Raw genomic sequence first — 25469 nt, 5'->3', positions numbered from 1 at the left:
GTCTATGAAATAAAAATAACTCGTTTGCAATTTGGCCAGTTCCATGAAATGCAAATGTAAAGTATTCTCTGTCTATAAGTATAGTGACACAAAAGTTACGCAGTTGCATGACATATAAATATGGTTTGTGAAATGGCGTAATCATCAACGAGCGTAATATACAGGGTGTCCAGAAACTCTCCCGACAAACGAAGACTGAAGATTCTTCAGATTATTTCATTCATAGGAGATTCTGACCAATAGAAAGCTACAGACATGCAAATTAAGGTGATAATTTTTGATAATCTCCCGTCGTTAAGCATATTACGTCAGATGCCCTTCGTTGCTACGAAAAAATACATTCAGTGACATTAATGACAAATGTTTTAAAAATTATAAAAGTGATGACTTTCCACCGTCAATACATATTTATAACAACTGTGTGTTTAATTTCACTAATTGGTACTTACACATATAAATTACAATGAAATTTTGGTTTTGAACAGTTTTATTCATGAAATAATCGCAACAAATTGCACTCGAACTCTAAAATTAATATAGAATTTTTGCCCTCGTGACACTTTGACATAATTTCACTCGCCTTCGGCTCGTGAAATTAAAACTGCCAAAGTGACACTCGGGAAAAATTCAATAATTTTAGAGCTCTTGTGCAATTACTACTGATAATTTTAAGACAATTTAACTCAATTCACCTAGTCCGAAAATGCTTCCAAAACGGAGATATGAGTTCTTTGAAGATGGCATCTTGGAATTAGTTTTTCTTAAATTTCTCCAGACCGCTGCTATTTAGAAAAACGAAAACTGGTAAGCTTATTTAACTTCCAGAGATAAATCCACTACATTAATTACAAATTTCTAGTACCGGTCATAGGCGCCCGTTCTGGGTAGGGCAACGGATATTTTTATCGCAGAACTTTTTTATGTTTAACTTCTAAGCATTTTTTACTGGATTATTAAATTATAAGGTATTCTAGTACTAAAAGGTACTCTTGCTTTAAGTCGGTAGGACTTTTGTCCTGTTTTCTAGAAAAATCGATTTATTAATTTTTCGTTTGTTGGATTTGAAAAAAAAAAATAAAAAAAAGCACTATTTAGAAAAACGAAAACTGGTACGTTTATTTATATTTCAGAGATAAATCGATTTTCTTAGTTGCGAAATTCTAGTACCGGTCATATGCGTCGTTTTGGGTAGGTCAACGGTTATTTTCTCGCACACCTTTTTGTCTTTAATTTTTAAGCATTTTTGACATTTGATGAATACATTATGAGGTATTCTAGTACTAAAAGTTATTCTTGCTTTAAGTCGGTAAAATACACCGTCTCTTCTAGAAAATAATTTTAAATTTTTTTTCAATTTCAATAAACGAAAAATGTTCAAATCGATTTTTCTAGAAAACGGTGCATCCTACCGCCTTAAAGCAAGAGTATCTTTTAACACTAGAATAACTCACAATTTAATAATACAGTATCAAAAATGCTTAGAAGTTAAAGTGAAAAAAGTTATGCAATAAAATACCAGTTGCCCTACCCAAAACGGGCGCCTATGGTATTAGAAAGCGGTATTAGAAATTCGTAATTGATAAAATCGATTTAGGCCTAAAATATAAAAAACCGTACCAGTTTTCGTTTTTCTAAATAATAGTATTCTGGAGATATTTAAGAAAAAATAATTCCAAGACACCATCTTCACAGAGCTCTAGTTCCATCAGGAAGCATTTTCGGACTAGGTGAATTGGGTTAAATTGTCTTAAAATTATATGAAGAATGTCCGGTCTTCATTTGTCGGGAGAGTTTCTGGATACCCTGTATATAATATATGTACAACCAAACCTTCTTAATTAAAATTTTTCTTGTTGGCTTCGTATTATCGCCGTTAATGGTATAGAGAAAATAGTTAATTTATTTTCTTTAATTTTTAGCTTCCTAAGCAGATACTTATCATCACGAGCTTTGGGGTAAGTGTACAGATTTCTTTTTATTTTCGATATACATAAACATGTATGATATTGATGTCGTTGGAGACTCTATCCTATCCACAAAAGCCATTTTCAACAAGGTGGAAGGAGCAACAAGCGAAGTAGGGCTGAGGATTAATGAAGAGAAGACGAAATATGTGTGTATACATCGAACGACACGAAGAGACAGGATAGGACGAAATGTGACGGTCAACACCTTCAATTTCAATAAATATATATAGCTTATATTCTAAGAATAAACTCTTAAATCACGCGCATTTCGATTATTAAGCTGCAACCCCTTCGCAAGAAAATCACCTCATCTTCTCCGCTTAATAGAGAATTGTACTTAAAATGAATTAAATTAATTATTTGGCTACTACATGGTAAACGACAATTAGACCGAAATCATTAGACCGAAAGCAGTAGACCGAACTCATTAGACCGAAAAGCACTTTACCGAAACCTCACTAGACCGAACAGCATTAGACCGAAATGGCAAATAAATTTAAAAAGTTTGCAGTAAATTATGCTAAGATTTTGTATATCTGTCTTTTTGTTTATTGTATTTTTTTGTATTATTTTATATATAGACTGTGTAAATTGTTCTGTATATGTACAGTCTGATATGAAATAATTTTCATCCGTTAAACAAATTAGTGAAGGTAAAAATAAATTAAGGGTAGAGTGACGTTAACACCATTTTAACTGTTTATAATAACCATCCAAATAACATTTAGTTGTAATTACATTAGTCTTATCTCTTCTACTGCGACAAGTAAAAAGAACTGCTTTTCGGTCTTCTGCTGTTCGGTCTAGTGAGGTTTCGGTAAAGCGCTTTTCGGTCTAATGAGTTCGGTCTACTGCTTTCGGTCTAATGGTTTCGGTCTCTTTACAGTAAACCCTACTACATATGGTTTAATAATTTATGAGCTCGCAAAATACACGTATTTCAATTATTGAATTGCAATTTTTTTTTCTATAGGGCAGTCACTGAAAGTAAAACCTCCATTAATTTTCACGAAAATTGGTGAGCGGATAACCTCAAGAAACAAAAATAACATGGTACCAACTTGCAGTTTTTGCCTAGGGTAGATGTCACCCCTTATCGGGGGTGAAAATTACTTTATTAAAAATATCTCCACAAATCGATAGTGGGACAAATTCTAAGCAAAATTTGTTATATAATGGTATTAAAATAAATCAATACTTTTTGAGTTATTAAAGATAAAATATTTTAATTTTTGTTAAAAAAATGCATGCTTTAAAGCGAGTTTTCATAAATAACTCAAAAACTGTAAGTTTTTACAAAAAAGTTTTCATCACTAAAATTGAAGCTAATAAAAACTATAATAAAGTCCTTACTTGTAAAACCATTTAATGTTAATTTAAAGTAAGTTATAGATAATTGAATATATATATTTTTTTCTGCTAGCATTCAAATCTAAGGATCCAAGCTTAAATAACGGGATCACTATGCATTTTATAACACTTACTAAATACTTGTCAAAGTACTTAGAAATACTTATCAAATGAACTCCAGAAAAAGTTGATAGCATCAAAATTTATACTCCAAAAATTTTCCCAAAAAAATAATTTTGTTTTTTTTTCGAATAACTCTGTTAATTTTTATGGTATCAGGCACATCCAACTATTTGAAAGGTAATTTCAAGAGCTATAAAACTGTATTACATTTAATCTTTCAAATACTTTATTGTTTTAGGATAATAGGTTAAAGGGCTCCAGTTACATTGTTCTCGCAATAAAATTTAGACTTAAAACCTTTTCTATCTTGGTTATTTTGATTCATACAGAAATCAAAAAACAAGTAAAATCTTTGCTAATAAAAAAACTCAAATTTCGTTACCTATATAGAATTTTTTACGTGTATCGAGTATTGTTGGAGTTTTGGATCAAAAGCAAATAATTTAAGAAAATTTTAAAAGTTTCGTTTTTTTTTCAAATCATATATATATTGTTAAGATCTACTTTTTATTACTTTAACATCACTTAATCTTTATTTGATTACTCCAATTAATTATTTAATCACTTGTTCAATTGTCGCAGATCATACAAAAAAATTAATAAAAAATCTCAGGGTCCCTTTTTATAATACAAAAAAATATCTAAATTATCTTATGTTATACTTATCTTCTCTCGTGGTTTCAGTATCTCTTAGTTGGCTCTAATCGGGAAAAAATATTAGGAAAAGGAATTAAATAGAAATATAAAATAAGCATACAGCATTATTATCAAAATCAATACTCTAAAAATCGATCAAATTTAAAAACCCGTGGACACAGCTGTCCGAATGAAATTTTTACCACTTAAATTTATTCTAGTTAAAAAAACAATTTATCGGTTTGTTCCCGATGACTTTGATAAAACAAGCTAAACAAACAAATTTAGGTATTCGCAAATTACCTATACTTCCTATTTACTTTTTGAAATATTGGAATCTTAATTCATATACTTTTACTCAAAATTTTAGTTTCCGAACATAAAAATATCTTTCACATAAATTGACTGACCTTTTGTTTCACTCACTCTGATGTCTTCTCTTGCCCCAAAACAGCTCTCCCTCGTTGACTATGTTAGGCTACCCATCAAAGCCCTCTCCGTTCTCAAGCTTCAAATCTATCAGCATACCAGCACCAATTCTCCAACAAAACACAAACTCCAAAAATTCTCTCCTCTCCTTCTCACAATAATACAGAATCAAAGAGGTATTTCGTCTCAATTTGATCTGTCTCTCATTCCACTTTTCAGCTCTATTCTCCACTATCAAAACACCTACTGGTACTTGCTATCTAACTATCCACGAAAACGTTGACTGCTCTTCAGCGATGCCAATAACATAATGCGTTCCTCTTTTCAAAACTATCTCAACATTCAAAACAAAACTTTCCCCATTCCAAAGTGCCTAGCCAATCAGAAACATTTATCTCCCCACCTTCCTCTCTTTACATTCGAAAACAAAACAGTCATTCTTTCAAAAATATTCCTACTCAAACTTATGACTTTTTGGAATTATAATTATCTAAATATTCCTATCATTAAACAAACATATTTAAAATTCCAAACTTTCTTTACCTCAATTTCCTAAGAACTAATTACTGTGGCATGCATAACAAAACACCGTTATAATCTCCAAATACCCTGAACAATTATGGTCTATTCATATCACTTTCTTTCCTAATGTTTTATTTTTCAGGGAAAAAACTTACTAACGATAAATCACTTCTTAAAAACTACTTATAATAAATAGTTACAAATCAATGTACAGGGTGGATCAAATTTATGTGCCCGCGTTATATTAAAAAAAATTAAAATTTTTATTCTATCTTTGATTGATAGATTGATCCACAATAATATATTTTTTAACAATATGCATGCTAGATCGGTCAAAATGTTTAAGGTCATTACTTATGATAAAGTAAATAAAGTCTTACAGGGATTACTAAATATTTTAATTTTTGTGGGAATGGCGTTATGTTTTTTACTTCTTACTAAAAATTTGAAAGGGTCCTATTATTTTTATGTTCATTTGCTTAAGTTGATCGTATTAACTTCTTTCGTTGCTCATTTATTAGGTAGTTCTGGTTACTTTGACAAATGTATATTAAGTATCCACGAGGAAAATATTCTTCCTGTAGCTGGCTAAATACAATAAATCACAAATTACCAGGTTTTTGTAAAAGGTATATTTTAAAATACCCTAAATAAGGGTCACAATACAAAACGTTCAGTGTTTAAAAGCCATAAATTGCATGACTGAGCCACCAAAATGTATTGGGTAAAAACCCTTTAAATGTAAACGATTCAGTTGTTTTACATATTTATATACAATTCATGTGATATCAAAGATATCAGATATCATGGTCAGTTGGCCATTGAAATCCAATATGTGAAGTTTTCTCCAAAAAAAATTCCAACCACGTGGGAAGAGTCCTGTGTTGTCCTGGGTAACATCCAGGCATATCTTTGACATCACATGAATTTTATATAAATATGTAAAACAACTAAATCGTTTACATTTAAAGGGTTTTTACCCAATACATTTCGGTGGCTCAGGCATGCAATTTTTGGCTTTTAAACACTGACGATGAATTTCTTAATCCGAAAACGTTTTGTACTGTGACCCTTATATAGAGTATTTAAAAATATACCTTTTACAAAAATCTGGTATTTTTTTATATTAAGTATATTTTATAAAATTCATCGGTTTTCTGTTAATTAGGCTTGAATAATTAGATTTGAGTACTCGCCGAAAAAAATACATTTAATTACCTATAACTCCCTTTGAAATAATAACAAAAGGTTGATGACTTTTTTGTAAAAACTTACAATTTTTGTAAGTGTTGTATGAAACACCGCTTTAAAACATGCATTTTTTCACGAAAAATTAAAATCTTTGATCTTAAATAACTCAAAAAGTATTGATTTATTTTAATAACGTTATATAACAAATTCTGCTTATAATTTGTCCTTCTATGGATTTGTGGAGTTATTTTTAATAAAATCATTTTCACCCCCGAGAAGGGGCTAATTTCCACCCTCAGGGTAAAGGCGCAAGGTAGCACCATGTCACCTTTGTTTCTTGAGGTATTCTATAACCACTCACCAATTTTCGTGAAAATCGATGAAGGTTCACTGTAATTGAAGGTAATAGTTGATTTTTACCTTCAGTGACTGAATTATACAATAGGAATTGCAAATTAATGATCTAAATGCACGTATTTTGGGAGCTCATAAATTTAATTTAATTTTAAGCACAATTCTCTTTTAAGCCGGGAAGATGGGGTGGTTTTCTTGCGAAGGGGTTGTAGCTCAATAATCGAAAGGCGCGTGATTTAAGAGTTTATTCTTAGAATATATAAGCTATAGGAATTATATCCGCGATACGATATATTTTAATTTTTTCAGCATATTTCTTTTAAGTAAAATAAATTAAAGGGTTGTTTGGAAGTGAAGGAGATCAGCTCAAAAATCGAAACTATATCATTTCAAGAGCTCATAAATAGCTCGTAATTCTGTCACAAAAATCGATTCAATATCCCTATTTTGAAGTACATAGTCAGCCAGCTCCCCCCCCTCTAAAATATTAAATTCCTGCTGAGTGTAACGAGCTCAAAATTTTGATGTGCGGAATATGAAAGCTCATAAATAGCTCATAATTCAGCGCTATTTGCTTTTTAATTTTTGCAAGTGGGGGGGGGGCAGCTCAACACGGGTGTATGAGGACGTTTGAGTTTGCATAAATTCATTATCTCGAGAATGGGCAAATTTGAAGAGAAATCCACAGAGTGGTCGATTTTTATTTTTGAATTAGGTCTTTTTGGCATATATATATAATACTAGTGACGTCATCCATCTGGGAGTGATGATTTTATCGATAATTTTTTTAAATAAGAGTAGGGGTTGTGTGATAGCTGATTTGAAAGGTTATTTAATGCTCTATTGATTAGTATAAAAACTAACATAAGTATTTATACAGGGTGTACAAAAAAATTTTTTTTATTAAATTAATTTACACGAAAAGAAGAAAATTTGTTTGCACACCATGTATAAATAATTATGTAAACGTTTGTATTACTGAATATAGAATTAAATAACCTTTCAAATAAGCTATCACACGACCCATACTCTCATTTAAAAAAATCATCGTTTACGTCATCACGCCCAGACGGATGACGTCATTAGTATTATATGTATGCCAAAAAGTCCTAATTTAAAAATAAAAATCGACCTCTCTGAGGATTTCTCTTCAAATTTGTCCATTCTCGAGATAATGAATTTATGCAAACTCAAAAAAGTCCTCACTTATTTATACTAGAGTGTCGGCGCGCCTGCTTGATTAGCAATTAAAAAACTAAGGGGTTTTCGATATTGTATTGCAAAAAGCTCTTCGGGATTTCATCAATCTATATTTAAAGAATATCTGCCTACCTTGGCAACATTAAAATTTTCAGTTAAATGTCCGATTCAGCGTTAAAAATGGCCGATTTCGCAATTTTTAATCGCTTATATGTCAAAAATTGTTAACCTTAAAGAGAAAAGTCACTAAAGACCTTTTCTGTTTGGAATGATTCAAAAAACCTAAAAAAAACTTTGTATACAAAAGAAATAATTTTAGGAAAAAACCCTAATCTTTCCCCTCGTATGGCAAGGTCTTATGCTATTCAGAATCGCCTGTAATTGTACATATTTCTTCTAAATGACTTACTCAAACACATACTCGAACTTAAACTTTACAGGAGAAAGTTTTTTTCCCTTAACTATGCACTTTTCGATTCACCTGGTAGATACACGTGCACGGCTGATGCCTGCCAGGTCATGGTTTTTAGCCTTGGTGTGCTATGAATTATCACTATACAAATTTCTAACCTTACAGGAAGACCGTTACTCGGAGGGTACACTAGCTCTTAGAGTATAAATACCTCCTTTAGCAGAAAGACTCGTATATCTCATCAATGCCTGAACAATTTTCCAATCGACGTTTACGATGCAGAAAATTGGAAAATGACAGGCTGCCATAGCAGCTTTTTAAAAAATTCTATACAAAAGGTGAACATTCTCGTATCTCTCTCATATAAAGTACAAATAAACAATTAACATAATTTTGAACACAATTAACTTTAAATCGTTAATTTTATGTTTAAAGTTTAATTGCAGTATATTCGTGTTAACTTACAAAAAGCAGTATAAAAGTCGTAACTCATACAATGTAAATGCATAAAATACCTACAAATGTTTCTGCGTACTCATCTGTGCCCAGCACTTCTTTATAAAGGGTGATCAACTTTTGAAACAAAGTCCGATATAGTCATTAGGCCGGGCCGGAAAGGGGCAAAAAAATTTTTCTGGGAAAATTTTAACCGGAATATTAAAAAAAAGTTCTGTATATTAGTCCTAATACTCTATACCAAACATAGGCCGAATTAAATTATTTTTGACCAGGCCCCCGGGGACCTAAAAAAATTACTTTTTTTGCTTTATTTTTGGGGCGGGCTAGTGGTTAAAGTATTAATATCGATGCTACTATCTCGTTAAAAACTTTTCATGACGATCTAAATTATTTTACCTGCCCCCAGGACTAAAAATATAAAAGAGGAGTAAACATTGCATATTTATTTATTATTTTTGCGCTGTGAACTGTGCAGCTCTTTGCTTGAATCAATATGTGGCACGAAAGGTTTATACATTGAACAATTATGCACATATTTAACATTATTTCGTATATTCCTTTAACCCAGAACTCACCACAATGAGGTAGCTGACCGACGAGTTCCACCCGCCCACCCTCCTTTGCTCAACATTTTTACTTACTCATTTCTTGAAGCATAGTATCGACATTTACTTTCAAATATTCTTTCTGGCATCAAGTTTACCTCGGATGTAGCCATCTCTAGATTCTTCACCACACAATTTTATTGACGCATCATTAATCATTAATAACTATCTTCACACACCTCTCCACCGCTTAAGTATGGCAAGGAAAATTGTCAAACTTTGGAACTTGTTTCACCATGTCCCACAATTCCTCGTCGGCCAAATACTGTATTAGAGAAGGATCTGTTACAGTACTATTCATCCAGTCTATGAGGTCTATGTAATCTTCTGCATCGAAATTGATTTAGGGATCTGAGATACTATGAAAACTCACTAACCTCTCTAACACGTTAACGTGAATTTGTTATTTTTTTTTCATAGCATACAAATTTGAATGATTTCCGGGTGCGCAAATTAAGCATCGGCTTGAATAACTTTATTTATAATTGATGAGACATTATTCGGAAAATCTCTCGAGGAATGCATTAATTCCTATGGATGCCTGGCACCATATTTCCAATCTTTGATGTGTTTTTATCTCAAACCTCATCCGAAAATATGCTTGTATTACAAACTCAGCTAAAATCTTTAAACTTATCCGTGTTGAGCTGCCCCCCCCCCCACTTGCAAAAATTAAAAAACAAATAGCCCTGATTTATGAGCTATCTATGAGCTCTCACATTCCGCAAACTAAAAATTTTGAGCTCGTTCCACTGAGCAGGAATTTAATACCCTAGTGGGGGGGGGGGCTGAGTCAGCCCCCCCCCACTACTTAAAAATAGGAATATTGAATCGGTTTTTGCGGCAGAATTACGAGCTATTTATGAGCTCTTGAAATTATATAGTTTCGATTTATTAGCTCATCCCCTTCACACCCAAACAACCCTTTAATTGATTTAACTTAAGAGAAAGATGCTGAGAAAACTTAAAATTATATCGTATTGCGGATATAATTCATATAGCTTATATACTCTAAGAATAAACTATTAAATCAAGAGCATTTCGACTATTGAGCTACAACCCCTTCGCAAGAAAACCACCCTATCTTCCCGGCTTAAGAGAAAGTTGTACTTAAAATGCATTAAACTAATTATTTGGCGACTACATATCATTTAATAATTTATAAACTTCCAAATTACGCGCATTTAGATCAGTAGATTGCAATTTATTTTGTATAGTGCAGTCACTGAAGGTAAAAATCAACGATTACCTTCAATTTCGGTGAACCTTCATCGATTTTCACGAAAATTGGTCAGTAGTTAGAGGATACGTCAAGAAACAAAGGTGACATGGTACCACCTTGCGCCTTTACCCTGAGGGTGGATACCGCCCCTTCTCGGGGGTGAAAATTATTTTATAAAAAATAAATGCACAAATCAATAAAAGAACAAATTAAAAGCAAAATTTATTATATAAAGTTAATAAAATAAGTCAATACTTTTTAAGTTATTAAAGATCAAAGATTTTAATTATTTGTGAAAAAAATGCATGTTTTGAAAAGGTTTTTTGTAAATCACTGAAAAACTTTAAGTTTTTACAAAAAAGTTAATAGTAGTTTAATTCGTATAGCTTATATTCTAAGAATAAACTCTTAAATCACGCGTATTTCGATTATAGAGCTACAACCCCTTCGCAAGAAAACGACCCCATATTCCCGGCTTAAGAGAGAGTTGTTCTTAAAATAATTTAAATTAATTATTTGGCGACTACATATCGTTTAATAATTTATGAGCTTGCAAAATATACGCATCTCAATTATTGAATTGCCATTTTCTTTCTATAGTGCAGTCACTGAAGGTAAAAATCAAATAGTACCTTCGATTTCGGTAAATCTCCATTCATTTTCACGAAAATTGGTGAGCGGATTTTGATACTATCAACTTTTTCTGCATCTTATTTTTCATAGGTATTTCTAAGTACTTTGACAAGTATTTAGTACCTAAGTGTTATAAAATGCATCTCTTTCCCGTTATTTAAGCTTGAACTCTTAGATTTTAACAGTCGCGGAAAAAAATATACATTTAATTACCAATAACTTACTTTAAATTAACATTAAAGGGTTTTTCAAGTAAGCAATTTATTATATTTTTTATTAGCTTCAATTTTAGTGATGAAAACTTTTTTGTAAAAACTTACAGTTTTTGAGTCATTTATGAAAAATCGCTCTAGAGCATGCATTTTCTTTCCAAAAATTAAAATATTTGATCTTTAATAACTCAAAAAGTATTGATTTATTTTAATCACATTATATAACAAATTTTGCTTACAATTTGTCCCTCTCTCGATTTGTGGGGTTATTTTCAATAAAGTAATTTTCACTCCCGAGAAGGGGTGACATATACCCCAGGCTAAAACCCCAAGTTGTTATTGTCAATTCGTGAAAATAAATGGAGATTTACCGAAATCGAAGGTACTAGTTGATTTTTACCTTCAGTAACTGCACTATAGAAAGAAAAAAGGCAATTCAATAATTGAGATGCGTATATTTTGCAAGCTCATAAATTATTAAACGATATGTAGTCGCCAAATAATTAATTTAAATTATTTTAAGAACAACTCTCTCTTAAGCCGGGAATATGGGGTCGTTTTCTTGCGAAGGGGTTGTAGCTCTATAATCGAAAGACGCGTGATTTAAGAGTTTATTCTTAGAATATAAGCTATACGAATTAAACTACTATTAACTTTTTTGTAAAAACTTAAAGTTTTTCAGTGATTTACAAAAAACCTTTTCAAAACATGCATTTTTTTCACAAATAATTAAAATCTTTGATCTTTAATAACTTAAAAAGTATTGACTTATTTTATTAACTTTATATAATAAATTTTGCTTTTAATTTGTTCTTTTATTGATTTGTGCATTTATTTTTTATAAAATAATTTTCACCCACGAGAAGGGGCGGTATCCACCCTCAGGGTAAAGGCGCAAGGTGGTACCATGTCACCTTTGTTTCTTGACGTATCCTCTAACCACTGACCAATTTTCGTGAAAATCGATGAAGGTTCACCGAAATTGAAGGTAATCGTTGATTTTTACCTTCAGTGATTGCACTATACAAAATAAATTGCAATCTACTGATCTAAATGCGCGTAATTTGGAAGCTTATGAATTATTAAATGATATGTAGTCGCCAAATAATTAGTTTAACGCATTTTAAATACAACTTTCTCTTAAGCCGGGAAGATAGGGTGGTTTTCTGGCGAAGGGGTTGTAGCTCAATAATCGAAATGCTCTTGATTTAATAGTTTATTCTTAGAGTATATAAGCTATAGGAATTATATTCGCAATACGATATACTTTAAGTTTTCTCAGCATCTTTCTCTTAAGTTAAATCAATTAAAGGGTTGTTTGGGGGTGAAGGGGATGAGCTCAAAAATCGAAACTATATAATTTCAAGAGCTCATAAATAGCTCGTAATTCTGCCGCAAAAACCGATTCAATATTCCTATTTTTAGGTTTAACGGATTCACTAGGGTATTAAATTCCTGCTCAGTGGAACGAGCTCAAAATTTTTAGTTTGCGGAATATGAGAGCTCATAAATAGCTCATAAATCAGGGCTATTTGTTTTTTAATTGTTGCAAGTGGGGGGGGGGCAACTCAACACGGGTTTTAAACTTTCACAAGGATCAATTGTAGCTACATAAACTCTAAGAATGCGGTTAGCTGTCGTGAACTAACATGTTTGTGTCATCTTCCCTCTTTGCCAAACTTTGAGAACATATTCCATCTCCAATTATTGCTTAAATTGTTTGAACAAATACTGTTGATCTGAAGTTAGATCTTTTTCATTTACAAGAGGCAGGCCAGCTTCTATGGGTTTAAATTTAATAACAGGCATTTTTTCGCCATTGGGAAGAAGAGATCCAATCGGCTCAGAATCTGAATCGAGACCTTTTGTGTTGTCTTCTAGTTTTTGCAGCAAATATCGCAAGAGAAGTTCATTAACGTGCAACGGGCATACACTCCACTGTAATGGTTTATTTACTCGCCTTTCTATAATTCGAATGATTCCACCTTCCAGCCCGTATTGAAATTTGTACCATCACATCCCATATCGCACACCTAGATCTAAAGAGAGTTAAGTCAAAAATATGTGAAATTGAGTTAAGCTCACCATTTAATTCCCTGTACGGATACCTATCGATCAATAAAAGAGATTTAAAAATATGTGCAAAATTCAACGCTAGATGGAACCTAGAGTCTCTTTTGTTGAACGAGCGAGAAAGATCCCACCGCGCATAAATGGGAACAATGCTAGATGCAATCAGAATTACAAGCGGAGTGCAAGTGTCCTCCGTATAAAGTATGGAATTATTTTGAGTTGTACCTGTTTAGTTGAAATTTGAAGCAGTATTATTTTGAGTTGTCACCTTTTAAATGGTTAGTGCTAATTACAAGGATACAACAATTTGAGTTAAGCCTGTATCGCTGGCAAGGTAAGCAAAGATTTTATTTTTATTTTTAGTTGTTACCCTACTCTTGAAACATTTTCGATATTGTAGTTGTGTCTGTGTTGCTGAGTCATATTTGATACTTCCTTTTTTCTGTAAAATCTTATCAAAATTAAACTTATTTCGTTATTGACGATTCGAGTTTGTAGGTCGTAGTACAGTTTATTGTTTATCTTACCATTAACAATATTGGTTCCTCTTTTACTGCCAATTTTTCAAGTTGGATCCCTTCGGATGGTTTCTGACAAATTTATCTTTACAACATAGCCAAAAAGGTTAAACATGTTTTTGTGGGCTTTTTAAATTGATTTGTGGCACCACATGAATGACTCTGTAAGTTAGTAAAATAAACATTGTATATTTTAGGAAAACAATGAATCGCCGGCGATTGTTAGTAAGTATTGTAGAAGAACAGTATAAATAAAATATCACCCCTATAGCTTCTAGTCAATATGCAACCGTGGAAGATAACTTGAAGATGTTATTAAGTGATAAAGTTCCATCCAAAGAAACTCATGCTGTTTCGACACCGGTTAATACATCTATCCCTAGCACATCTAAACAGCAGCCCCGGACTATTATATTTCACTTATTTGGAATTTGGAGCGATGAAAGTGATATTGACAACTAAGGTAAAGATCCTAAGTTGCAATTGTTAAACAAAAATGCGCACCCACCTAAGGTCGTACCTTCATTATCATCGGTTACTTGATCCAGCAGCAGCAGCTCCAGTGCATCGGATACCGAAGATGATAGTGACAAAGTTGGCCCAGAAGGTGTTATGGTTCCTGAAACTGCTACTGAGATTGAGATAGATAAACTACCCTGTCAAAATCTAAAATACTAATTCTAGCAAGAATGGATGGACCACCCTGTGGAGACAAATGTCGCCTAAAATGCAAAGATAAAGTGGACAAGATGTCGAGACAACAAAACTTGGAAAGCAAAAAGAATTCTTAGTACGCCACTCGGAACAAATAAAGTCTAAATATCGGTACTTAAGTACACACAATTTTAGAGCTCTCAACAATCCTTTTTACTTTGAGATTAATTGATCTAAAATACAAATATGCAAGGTATTTTTAAATAAACTCTTGATTTGAGCAATAAAGCGGTAAAAACAGGATATTCGAAGAAAACAGAATTAGGTATTATTCAAGCCGATTTAAGAAGAAGAACTTCGTTCTAAATAAATGAACAATGCCTCTTCAGAAGAGGGGCAACTACAAACATAATTCACCAACACAGGCTCAACTCAAGTTAGTATAACAAATATAAATATATTAATAAGCAAAAGGGAAATAATTCAAAAATATCGATTTTTAGCCTTAAAACGTGTATTAAACATTAAAGTACTTCAACATAATATTCTGGTGTATAAATAAAGCAAACCATAAAAACAAAACACTCCCGCAGTGCACATGGACACCGAAAACAGTTTTTCGTGTTTTTTGAAAAAAGTGCTTTTTTGACTTAACTCTCTTTAGATCTATATTACGGCTTTGTAAGTACAGTGGAACTTGCTTATAGCGTCATTGAAGGGCCCAGTAAAAAAATGACGCTATATCAGAGTGACGCCATACAAGAGGTAGAAAAAAATGAGATTTTAACGAGGCAAAATTTTATTACAGCAATATTGCTGCATTTGGGATATAGTCCAGGGCGCATCTGTTTTGAGATGGACGTTGAGAGGTGACTCAAATTTTTTTGCAGAAATTGCTTGAAAATAACTCAAATAATAATATTTGAGTTATCCTCCCACTCAAAATGATCCGGAACATTGTTTAGATAATCAAAATATCAAAATATGAAGGAAAAATTCGATTTTCTTATTGGTTTTTTGATTATAACTTTAAAACTATTCATTTTTGAGAAAAGTCGTATCGATATAAAAGTTGCATAATTAAATTTTCTACAATATAGAATTGGTTAAAAATTTTAAAAATAGTCACCCTTGTTGCAAAATAACCATAATTGCGAAAAAAACCATTCAAAAACAAGTATTCGCATTTTACAATTTTCAACCATTTATGCTACACTTAGGATCTTCATATTTTACTCAGAAAAACTTTATTATATGGTAAAACAGCACTGTAAATTTCATTAAGATCGGTTTAACAGATTTTGCAAAATAAATTTTGCAATCCAGCTTTCGCAAAAAAATTCATTTTTTTTTAAATATTGCAGTACTGAAAATAAAGCAGATAGATAAAGCAAGTTGATTTTTTTGCTTATAGAAGTTACTGTACCTTTCATTTGAAATTTGCAAAATTAAAATCGATTAATTACCACGGCGTCAGGAAATTTTTTAAATAAACATTAATTTTTGGTGCTACGCGCAGGACAGCGGTGTTTGATTCAAACAAGTTGATTTTCACCAAAATTTGTTCCAAGCTTTATCTAATATATCATTTTCTTACTCTATATTTTGTTGTATTTTAATATTTTAATTCTACAAAAATCAAACTAATTTTATTATTGTTTGTGAAATATTGTTTAAAAATAATAAACTTTTATTCTCTAAGTTAAAATATATGAACAAAAAAAAGTTTTTGCTAAAAAAGTATTTTTTCAAAGGATAGAGTATGTGTTTTTATTTTGCAATAAACAAATTTATTTATTTATATCGAAATGTAATAAACATTAAAATGTATCAATCATTATCAAAGGTCATTGGAATGCCCAATCAGAGCAAACTATCCGCTGTCCTGCGCGTAGCACCAATAATTAATTTTTATTTAAAAAAATTCCTGACGCCGTGGTAGTTAATCGATTTTAGTTTTGCAAATTGCAAATGAAAGGTACAGTACCCTTCTATAAGCAAAAAGAAAGTTCAACTTTATATCTGCTTTATTTTCAATCCTGTACATTTTGAAAAAATGAATTTTTTTTGCAAAAGCTGGATTGCAAAATTTATTTTGCAAAATCTATTAAACCGATCGTAATGAAATTTATAGTATTCTTTTACTGTATCATAAAGTTTTTCTGGGTGAAATATGAAGGTCCTAAGTGTAGAATAAATGGTTGAAAAACGTATAATGCGAATACTTGTTTTTGTATGGTTTTTATCGCAATTATTGCTATTTTGCAACAAGGGTGATTATTTTTTAAATTTTTTACCAATTCTATATTGTTGGAAATTTAATTACGCAACTTTTATGACAGCACAACTTTTCTCGGAAATGAATACTTTTAAAGTTATAATCAAAAAACGAAGAAAAAAATCGAATTTTTCCTTCATTTTTTGACATTTTGATTATTTAAACCATGTTCCGGACCTTTTTGAGAGGGAGGATAACTCAAATATTATTATTTGAGTTATTTTCAAGCAATTTCTGCAAAAAAATTTGAGTCACCTCCCAACGTCCAAATGTAATAATATTTTTACAGATGCGCCCTGGTCTAATAAAAAAAATAAGAAATAAAACCTATTATGTATATAAAACTTACATTTTATGAAAAAGTTCTCTAATGCTGAAAAAAGTCAATTATTTTCTTCTGCACAACCCCTTCCGAAAAATAAAGTTTGCAAACCGGAAACCCATTGCACTTTATCCTTCATAAAATAAAAAAAAATGACAACCGTCTTTAAAATTTTATGACTCTATAGACGAGGGTTACTTTATTTTTAGCCGATAAAACCGGGTTTTTAATAATGTTATTGAATAGGTTTTGGCCGGACCTATTAAAAATTGACGTGATAACCGAGATGACGTAACTACCGAGGCCGTAATATCCAAGTTTCACTGTAGTCTCAAGTAGTAAGTAGTAAGGAGGGTCAACAAAGATAGAGAACTGCTAAAGACTGTTAGACGTCGAAAAATGTCTTATCTGGGACATATAGTGAGGGGAAGTCGATATAAAATATTACAACTAATTCTTAAAGGCAAAATAGAGGGCCGTAGAGGTGTAGGAAGAAAACAAGTTTCTTGGTTAAAAAACATTCGTGAATGGACTCAGATATCAAATGCAAGACAACTATTCCATATTGCAGAAGATCGAGAAGCCTACGCATTGGTGATCGCCAACGTGGGATAATTCTGATATGGCACGTGAAGAAGAAGAAAGTAGTCTAATATTCCTTCGACAATATCTATGACACGAGACTGGCTAAGAGCTAAGTACCCAAAATATAAACTACCGTCCTTCAATTAAAGCTATGTGGTCTTCAGCTTTCATAATTTGTTTCGTATTTCCGAAGACCATGGTTTGATCTTTTCTTTCATCAAAGTATAGCCCTTTAATTGCCTTTAAATTTTAGTCTCATGCTGGAGTTGCCGTCTGTTTTCCTTAACTCCTCTCCGAATTGTATTTTTGTAGATGACCAGCGCTGTATTATCTTTGAAAATTTAATTTAGATCTTCTATAATGTCCTTTAAAAGCTTAAGTATTTTTTCCTGTCGACAATATTAGTATTCTTTCTTTCGCTTAACAATAGAATATGGCAACAAAAGCTTTTTTAATAGCTCCAGGCATTTTTTAACAAAATAAAAATTCTTTAAGGGCCTCGGGGGCTGATTAATTACTTTTTAAACCGGCTCAAATTTGGTCTAGGAATATATTATAAATAATAGTTTCAACTGTTAGCAACTAGACTTGTACTTCTTCTTCTTCAAGTGCCGTCTCCTAATCGGAGGTTGGATATCATCATCACTATCTTTACTCTATCCACCGCTGCTCTAAAAAGTTCTATAGAACTGCATCTAAACCAGTCCCTTAAATTCTTTAACCATGACACTCTCCTTCTTCCTATACTCCTTCCGCCTCTTATCTTTCCCTGTATTATCAGTCTTAGCATTTCATATCGCGGTCCCCTCATTACGTGTCCCAGATATTGTAACTTTCTTATTTTTATTGTGTTTATTATTTCGCATTCTTTACCCATTTCTCGCAGTACTTCCGTGTTCGTTTTCCTCTGTGTCCATGCTATTCTAAGCATTCTTCTGTAACACCACATTTCAAATGACTGTAGCTTATTTATGTGTTCTTGCTTTAATGTCCAGCTTTCAAGTCCATATTGTAGTATCGAGAATACGTAGCATCTCAAAGCTCTTGCTCTCAGTTCTAAGCTAAGGTCTTTGTTGCAGAGAACTGTTTTCATTTTTACAAACGCATTTCTTGCTATTTGTATCCTGGTCCTTTTTTCTGTTGTTTGATCATTTTTCTCTGAAATTCAGGTTCCTAGGTATTTGTATTTATCAACCCTTTCTATCGGTACATTTCCCAAATGTATGCTTGTTTGGATGTTTGTTTTCTTAGTTATTATCATGTATTTGGTCTTTTTTATATTCATTTTTAGTCCATATTCTTTACAGAAATTGTTTGTTTTGTTCAGTAGTAGTTGGAGTTGTTCAGCAGAGCTCGCTATAATCACGGTGTCATCTGCATATCTTATGTTGTTAATAGATCTTCCGTTAATTATTATTCCTTCACTTTGAGATAGCAATGCTTCTTCAAAAATGGCTTCACTATATGCATTAAAGAGTAATGGAGACATAATACATCCCTGCCGAACTCCTCTCCTGATTTCAATTTCTTGACTGGGTTCGTTATCTATTACAATTTGTGCTCTTTGATTCCAGTAAAGGTTTGTTATTATTCGTAAGTCCCTTTTGTCTATGTTTTTTGTCTTTAGAATTTGGACTAATTTTTCTGTCTTACTTTGTCAAAAGCCTTCTCAAAATCAACGTAACAAACATGCACATCCACATTCATGTCCATGCATCTTTGAGCTAACACATTAAAAGCAAATAACGCCTCTCTGGTTCCTAGTCCGTTTCTGAACCCAAACTGACTATCATCTATTCCTTCTTCTAGTTTTTTGTTTATACGACCATGTATTATTTTCAAGGATAATTTGAGAATGTGACTTATTAATGATATTGTTCTGTATTCACTGCAATCTTTAGCGTTTGTATTTTTAGGGATAGCACAAAAGGTTGAGAGTAACCATTGTTTTGGTATGTTTCCTGTTTTGTACACTGTGTTAAACAAGTCTACGATAATGTCTAAGGTTTCATCATTTATACATTTTAAGCGTTGACTGATAAATATACTGGAAGATACGAAACTAAATGAGCGTTTATGTACGACACCAGTGGTTTTAGAAATAGATGGCGTTAGCAGCTTTCTAGGTGCGAGATTGAATTTACCTGAGACAACGATGAGACGTATTCAGGTAGCTTTGGTTATCGGAATTTGGGGTCGGTCGGGTCGATCGGATTAAAAAAAAATTATTTAATTCTTTTGATGCATTTAAATTTGAGTTCTCATTCAACGATAACAATGGCAATCTTTAAAATAATTATTGGAGTGTACCTATGTATTACTTTCTAAACTCGTTTTTAAATTAGCAAGAATAATTTTGTAGTTGTAATTTGTCTTCTAATTTGAATTCTTGAAACAAATCATTAAATATTCTAAAGTTTATTTAATAATTTTATATAATATATATGTATAATAATATAATTTATTTAATAAAAAATTTATTTAACGAGAAAAATACTCACTCGGTGATTTTAGATATTGTACATTTCTTATTTGCCTCATAATCTCGATAAAAAAAATAGGTAGTTATTTTCGTTAATTACAGTCTCTTCTGATAATTGTATATTTTGTTTGGAGATATTGCAAACGTATTTACTTAAATGAAATTGACTTAGTAACCCGCTCGGCCACTTTAAACTCTTCGAGAGAAAAATGGTAAGGACTCATGAATGGTTGCAATCGCGATTTCCAACAATTTCTTCCAAGTTTTTTCGTGCCGTTGATATTTTCCGAGTTAGGGGAAAATAGTGACTAAGTATAATTATTGAATTATTTATTATTAACTTTACTTCTTAAAGGCGCCGTGTATTTCTGCGTAGACGTCCACCGTGCATTGTATTGTCAGGTGAGATATTAGATAGTCACGATTACATTATTCTATTAAGAGTAATTTCATTAATATCATTTGGCGAATATTAACCAGCCATGACATCTTTTTCTAGACCTCTCTTACCCTCTATATTTCCTTCGAGTTCCAGTTGCCGACAAGTATATCGTTCTCCTCGCAATATATCCCTAAATATGTCCATGATATTTTAAGCATTCGGTGCAGGCACCTCATTTCAAAGACTTCAAGTTTGTTAGTGGAGCTGGCCTTTATTATCCATGCTTTCATTACATACAAGAGAACAAGCCAAACGTAACACTTTAGCGTATTGTACAGTAGAAAAAATGAAACAATACCCATGAACGAACATAAAAAACACGCTGTATTTTCCTGTCACCGTGTCACACAAAAAATTGGCCAGCACAGGTACATGTAATAATTATTATTACATGTACTTGCGCTGGGCAATTTTCTTTGCGACATGATGACAGGAAAATACAGCGTGTTTTATATGTTCGTTCATGGGTATTCTTTCATTTTTCCGACTGTATCTCAGGTTGAAACCCAAATTTCAGTAAACAGTCATAAGAGTTTGGACGTCGACATCCCATTGTTTATGAGAGATATTTTTCATTAAGTTGAGCGGAGTGAGTGTATATTGTCTTACCAAGATAGACGATTATCCAGTTTTATTCCCAAGAATTTAATCAATTATGAATAATTTATTGTAAACTCTTTAGGAACTACTTATTAACTTTTGCTCTCAGAACGAATTTCGAATAAACAATACGTTCTTCAGACACAAAGATCAAGAAAAATATACATTCAAAAATACAAGAGCACACAGATCCGATATTGATTATATATTGACAAACAGAAACATCCATCATTCTCAAGTACTAGACATAAGATGTTTAAGTGCAGCTAATATCGGAAGTGATCACAACCTAGTACTTGGAAAAATCAGAATACATCTACAAAAAAAAACAGGAAAAAAGACCCTATTGAATGTGAGACAAGAATAAAGGTAAAACAGCTACAAGACTTGTCAACACGGGATTTATACCAGAGAAGACTGCAAAAAGTACTGAACGAAAACTACATAACACCAGATGAAGACATAGAAGAAATTTGGAGGAAGATTAGAGATAATATCAAAATGGCAGCAACGGACGCATTTGGAGATCGTAAGATAAGTAAACATATACGAAAGAAAAGGAGAACACCCCATGGATCTGTGAAGAAATAAAAATAAAATGCCAAAAAAAAAAGAAAATCTAGCTAGAATACAAATTCAAAAGAACGAGACAAACATATGTGAAGAATATAAAAGAGTTTGAAATGAGTTAAACTCAATAGTAAGAAGGAAGAAAACAGAACATTGGTAAGCATTTTCAAAAGAGATGGAGCACGACTTATACGGGATGCAAAAGGAAATGTGGAAAATGATAAGAGGTCAAACAGCAGAGATGAAGGAACTGATAGTAGAAGTAAAACATATTGATACAAATACATGGACAACTTACCTAGAAAACCTGTATCAAACAGCTAATCATGAAGAACTGGAAAACCAGGATTAGAATCGGATGAGCAAACAGGAATTAAAGAGGAAGATAACGAACGCCTTAAAACAGATGAAAAATCGAAAAGCACCAGGGAAAGATGGAGTAGCTAATGAACTTTTAAAATACGGAGGAGAGAGACTTCACAAAGAACTGAATATCCTGATAAGTAAAATAATAAATACAGGAATAATTCCAGAAGAATGGAGTACCACTTAGATGATAGCGTTCTTTAAGAAAAGTATAGGGCAGACCCCAGTAATTATAGAGGGATTAATTTACGGAGCACTATACTGAAACTCCCAACAAAAATACTGATGAAGAAAATAATGGCGTGCATAAATATATCGGTTGAACAACAAGGATTTAGAAGGGGAAGATCATAAAGATGCAGTTTTTGTGATAAAACAAATAGCGGAGAAATCATTAGAGTATAACAAGCGAGGGTTTTTCTGTTTTATATACCTAGAGAAAGTGTTTGATAGAATACAATTAAAAGACGTGATGCACCTACTATATGACAAAAATTTACCACTGGATATTATAAAACTGATAGAAAACCTTTATGTACGAAATAAAATAGAAATGAAGTCAATGGAATAATAACAGAACCCATATAGAAGCAAACACAGGAATCAAGCAAGGAGATTCACTAAGCCCTCTACTGTTAAACATAACGCTGGATGCAATGATAAAACAAGTGAAGAAAAAAGAGGGTAAAAAATGGGCGATAAAGAGATAAAAATACTCTGTTACGCTGATGACACCGTGTTAGTAGCAGAGTGCGAAGACGACCTACAAAGATTACTGCACGAATTCAACATTAGCGCAAAAGAAATGAATATGAAAATATCAGCCCAAAAACAAAAAGCTTAGTAATATCCAAAGAACCAATAAGATGCCAATTGGACTTAGACAATAAAAGTAAATACCTGGGAATTAATCTATCAGCCGACAATAATATCGAAGAAGAGATTAAAGACTAATAATTAAAGCCAGTAGAACGGCCGGATGCCTAAACGACACAATTTGGAAAAACAAATACCTTAGAGTGGAATCAAAGGACCGAATATATAAGTCATTTGACTGAAGTTATTAGACCAGTTATGACTTACACTGCCGAAACAAAACCAGATGCAAGCAAAATACAAAGATGTCTGGATACCAACAAAATGAAGATTTTAAGAAGGATTTCTGGAAAAGGACTATGGGACAGGGTAAGAAGTGAGGAAATCAGATGCATATGTGGGGTAGACAATATAAATACCTGGGTAAAGAATAGAAAAGAAGAGTGGAATCAACACATAAGCAGGATGTCTGAATCAAGGATGATAAGAATAGCCAGGGACAAGTCACCGTTAGGCCGAAGAAGTATAGGATGCCCAAGGAAAAGATGGAATGACAATTTAGGGACAGAATGAAAGGCACCGTTGAAGAAAAACAGGCAGTACTGCCTATATAAAAGAAAAAGTAGAAGAAGAAATTCTTGAGGTAGATTTTTGGTAGTATAATGTGCTTCTTTGGAGTTTTACTGAAGATTATTGTTTTCGTTTTAGTGGGAGAAAATTCTAGGCCAGTAGTGTTTGACCAATTCTCTAATTTCTAAATGACTAGTGGTTTAAGTGATTTAGCGATGTCATTGATTGCAATAAGGAAAAGTGCAACCAGTAGACCATTGAGGAATGTCGTTTAATTGGATTTTTGAGTCTAAAAGGACGTTATCTATTCGAATAAGTTTCGTCTATATAGGAAATTACTAATAAATTTTATGTTTCCTGGAATTGACTAACTTAATAGAATTCTTATATCTAATCCCCAAATGGCACGCGTTATACAATATAATAAAAGATAGCCATAAGCCAAACATAATTTATCACATCCAAATTACCCATGAATTACAGATTCAATATCCACTAGGTTGTCTAATGTAGATGTGGACTTTCTAAATCCACTTTGTATAAGGCTAGGTAGCTATAATATCAATAAGTCTAATACTATCTAGTATCTATCAAGTGGATAAACTGATTAATTGTAGCAAGTTTTATTCCATTCAGTTTTTTGACTAAGCTAATACTTTTCGAGTTATTTGAGAGTGAATATGTTCGTTTTTTAACAAAAAATACACGTTTTTAGACGGTTTTACGCAAATAACACAACTAGTAAGTATTTTATCGAAAAAGGTATTCAATAAAAATATACTTTATAAAAAATTTAAAAAAAATGTCTGTATAAAATCTTTATACTCAGTAGAAGCAGAGTTGTAGCGAAAAAAGTAAGTTCTTTTTCGTCAAATTCCAAATCGAATATTTCAACGTGAAATAACCAAAGAATAAAGCACATTTCTTTAAAAAAGCTTTGTTTTTGTTTTTAAAAAAGTTTCTAGCATTAAAGTAAGCACGTTACACTGAAAATAAAGTTGGTCCTTTTTTGTAAAAGATAGTTTTAAAAAAGCGTGAAAATCACCCTCTAAAAGGGAACTTGCATAACATTTTTATTTCGAAAGAGATGATATAAATTTGCTAACTCATCGCAACTTTTTTAAAGTGTTTAAAAAGCTTTGTTTTTGTTTTTAAAAATGTTTCTAGCATAAAGTAAGCACGTTACGCTGAAAATAAAGTTGGTCCTTTTTTGTAAAAATAGTTTTAAAAAAGCGTGAAAATCACGCTCTAAAAGGGAACTTGCATAAAATTTTTATTTCGAAAGAGATGCTATAAATTTGCTATAAATCACAACAGCACACGATTTAAAAAGAAAAAAAAGTAGTTTGTGTTTTTCGTTTGGCCCCTCAAGACGAATAAAATCAAATTATTGTTACCGCTTCACAAGTGACTTTACTTATGTATTGTTTATAATACACATGATCTGTAAATTTCATCGTAAATTTAGTTTTACAGTATTTTTTTTATTTTGAAAAAAAATGCCTTTTTTTTAAATAACTTGTGATACGAAATATCCCAAAGTTTAAAGGTTTTGGTTTTCTGAATATTTTGTTTTTCTGTAATACAAAAATTGGTTAAGATATGGCTGTTCCGAATTTGCATATACTCGTGATTAGTGACTCATTGAAGCCCTTTTAACTACAGCCTTTCAAAAATAAGCACTATGAACCGATGAAACTTACAGATCCTCTATAATAATTATTATAAGCATACATACGTAAAGTAACTTATGAAGCGCTACTGATTAATTTCATTTGAGATGCTAATTAGGAGGTGATTTTTAGATATTTTTTACAAAAAAAAAGGATCAACTTTATTTTGTGCGCAAAAGCTTATTTTGTGCGGAAGCTTATTTTA

General features: G+C 32.0%; 1 protein-coding gene across 4 annotated transcripts in view; it reads left to right on the top strand.

The window, feature by feature from the left end:
* Positions 1-25469, top strand: part of LOC114328055 (neuropeptide F receptor) — a 1158133-nt gene that overhangs the window by 315392 nt on the left and 817272 nt on the right. For all 4 annotated transcript variants that reach the window (XM_050653552.1, XM_050653550.1, XM_050653551.1 and 1 more), the window contains exon 2: positions 1920-1955. The gene's annotated coding sequence lies outside the window, so the exon portion shown is untranslated. The remainder of the gene's footprint in view (positions 1-1919; positions 1956-25469) is intronic.

Source organism: Diabrotica virgifera, chromosome 6 (genome assembly GCF_917563875.1).
Source record: "Diabrotica virgifera virgifera chromosome 6, PGI_DIABVI_V3a".
NCBI lineage: Eukaryota > Metazoa > Arthropoda > Insecta > Coleoptera > Chrysomelidae > Diabrotica > Diabrotica virgifera.
The sequence above is the reverse complement of the archived record's forward strand: the minus strand, read 5'-3'. Positions and strand labels throughout refer to the sequence as shown.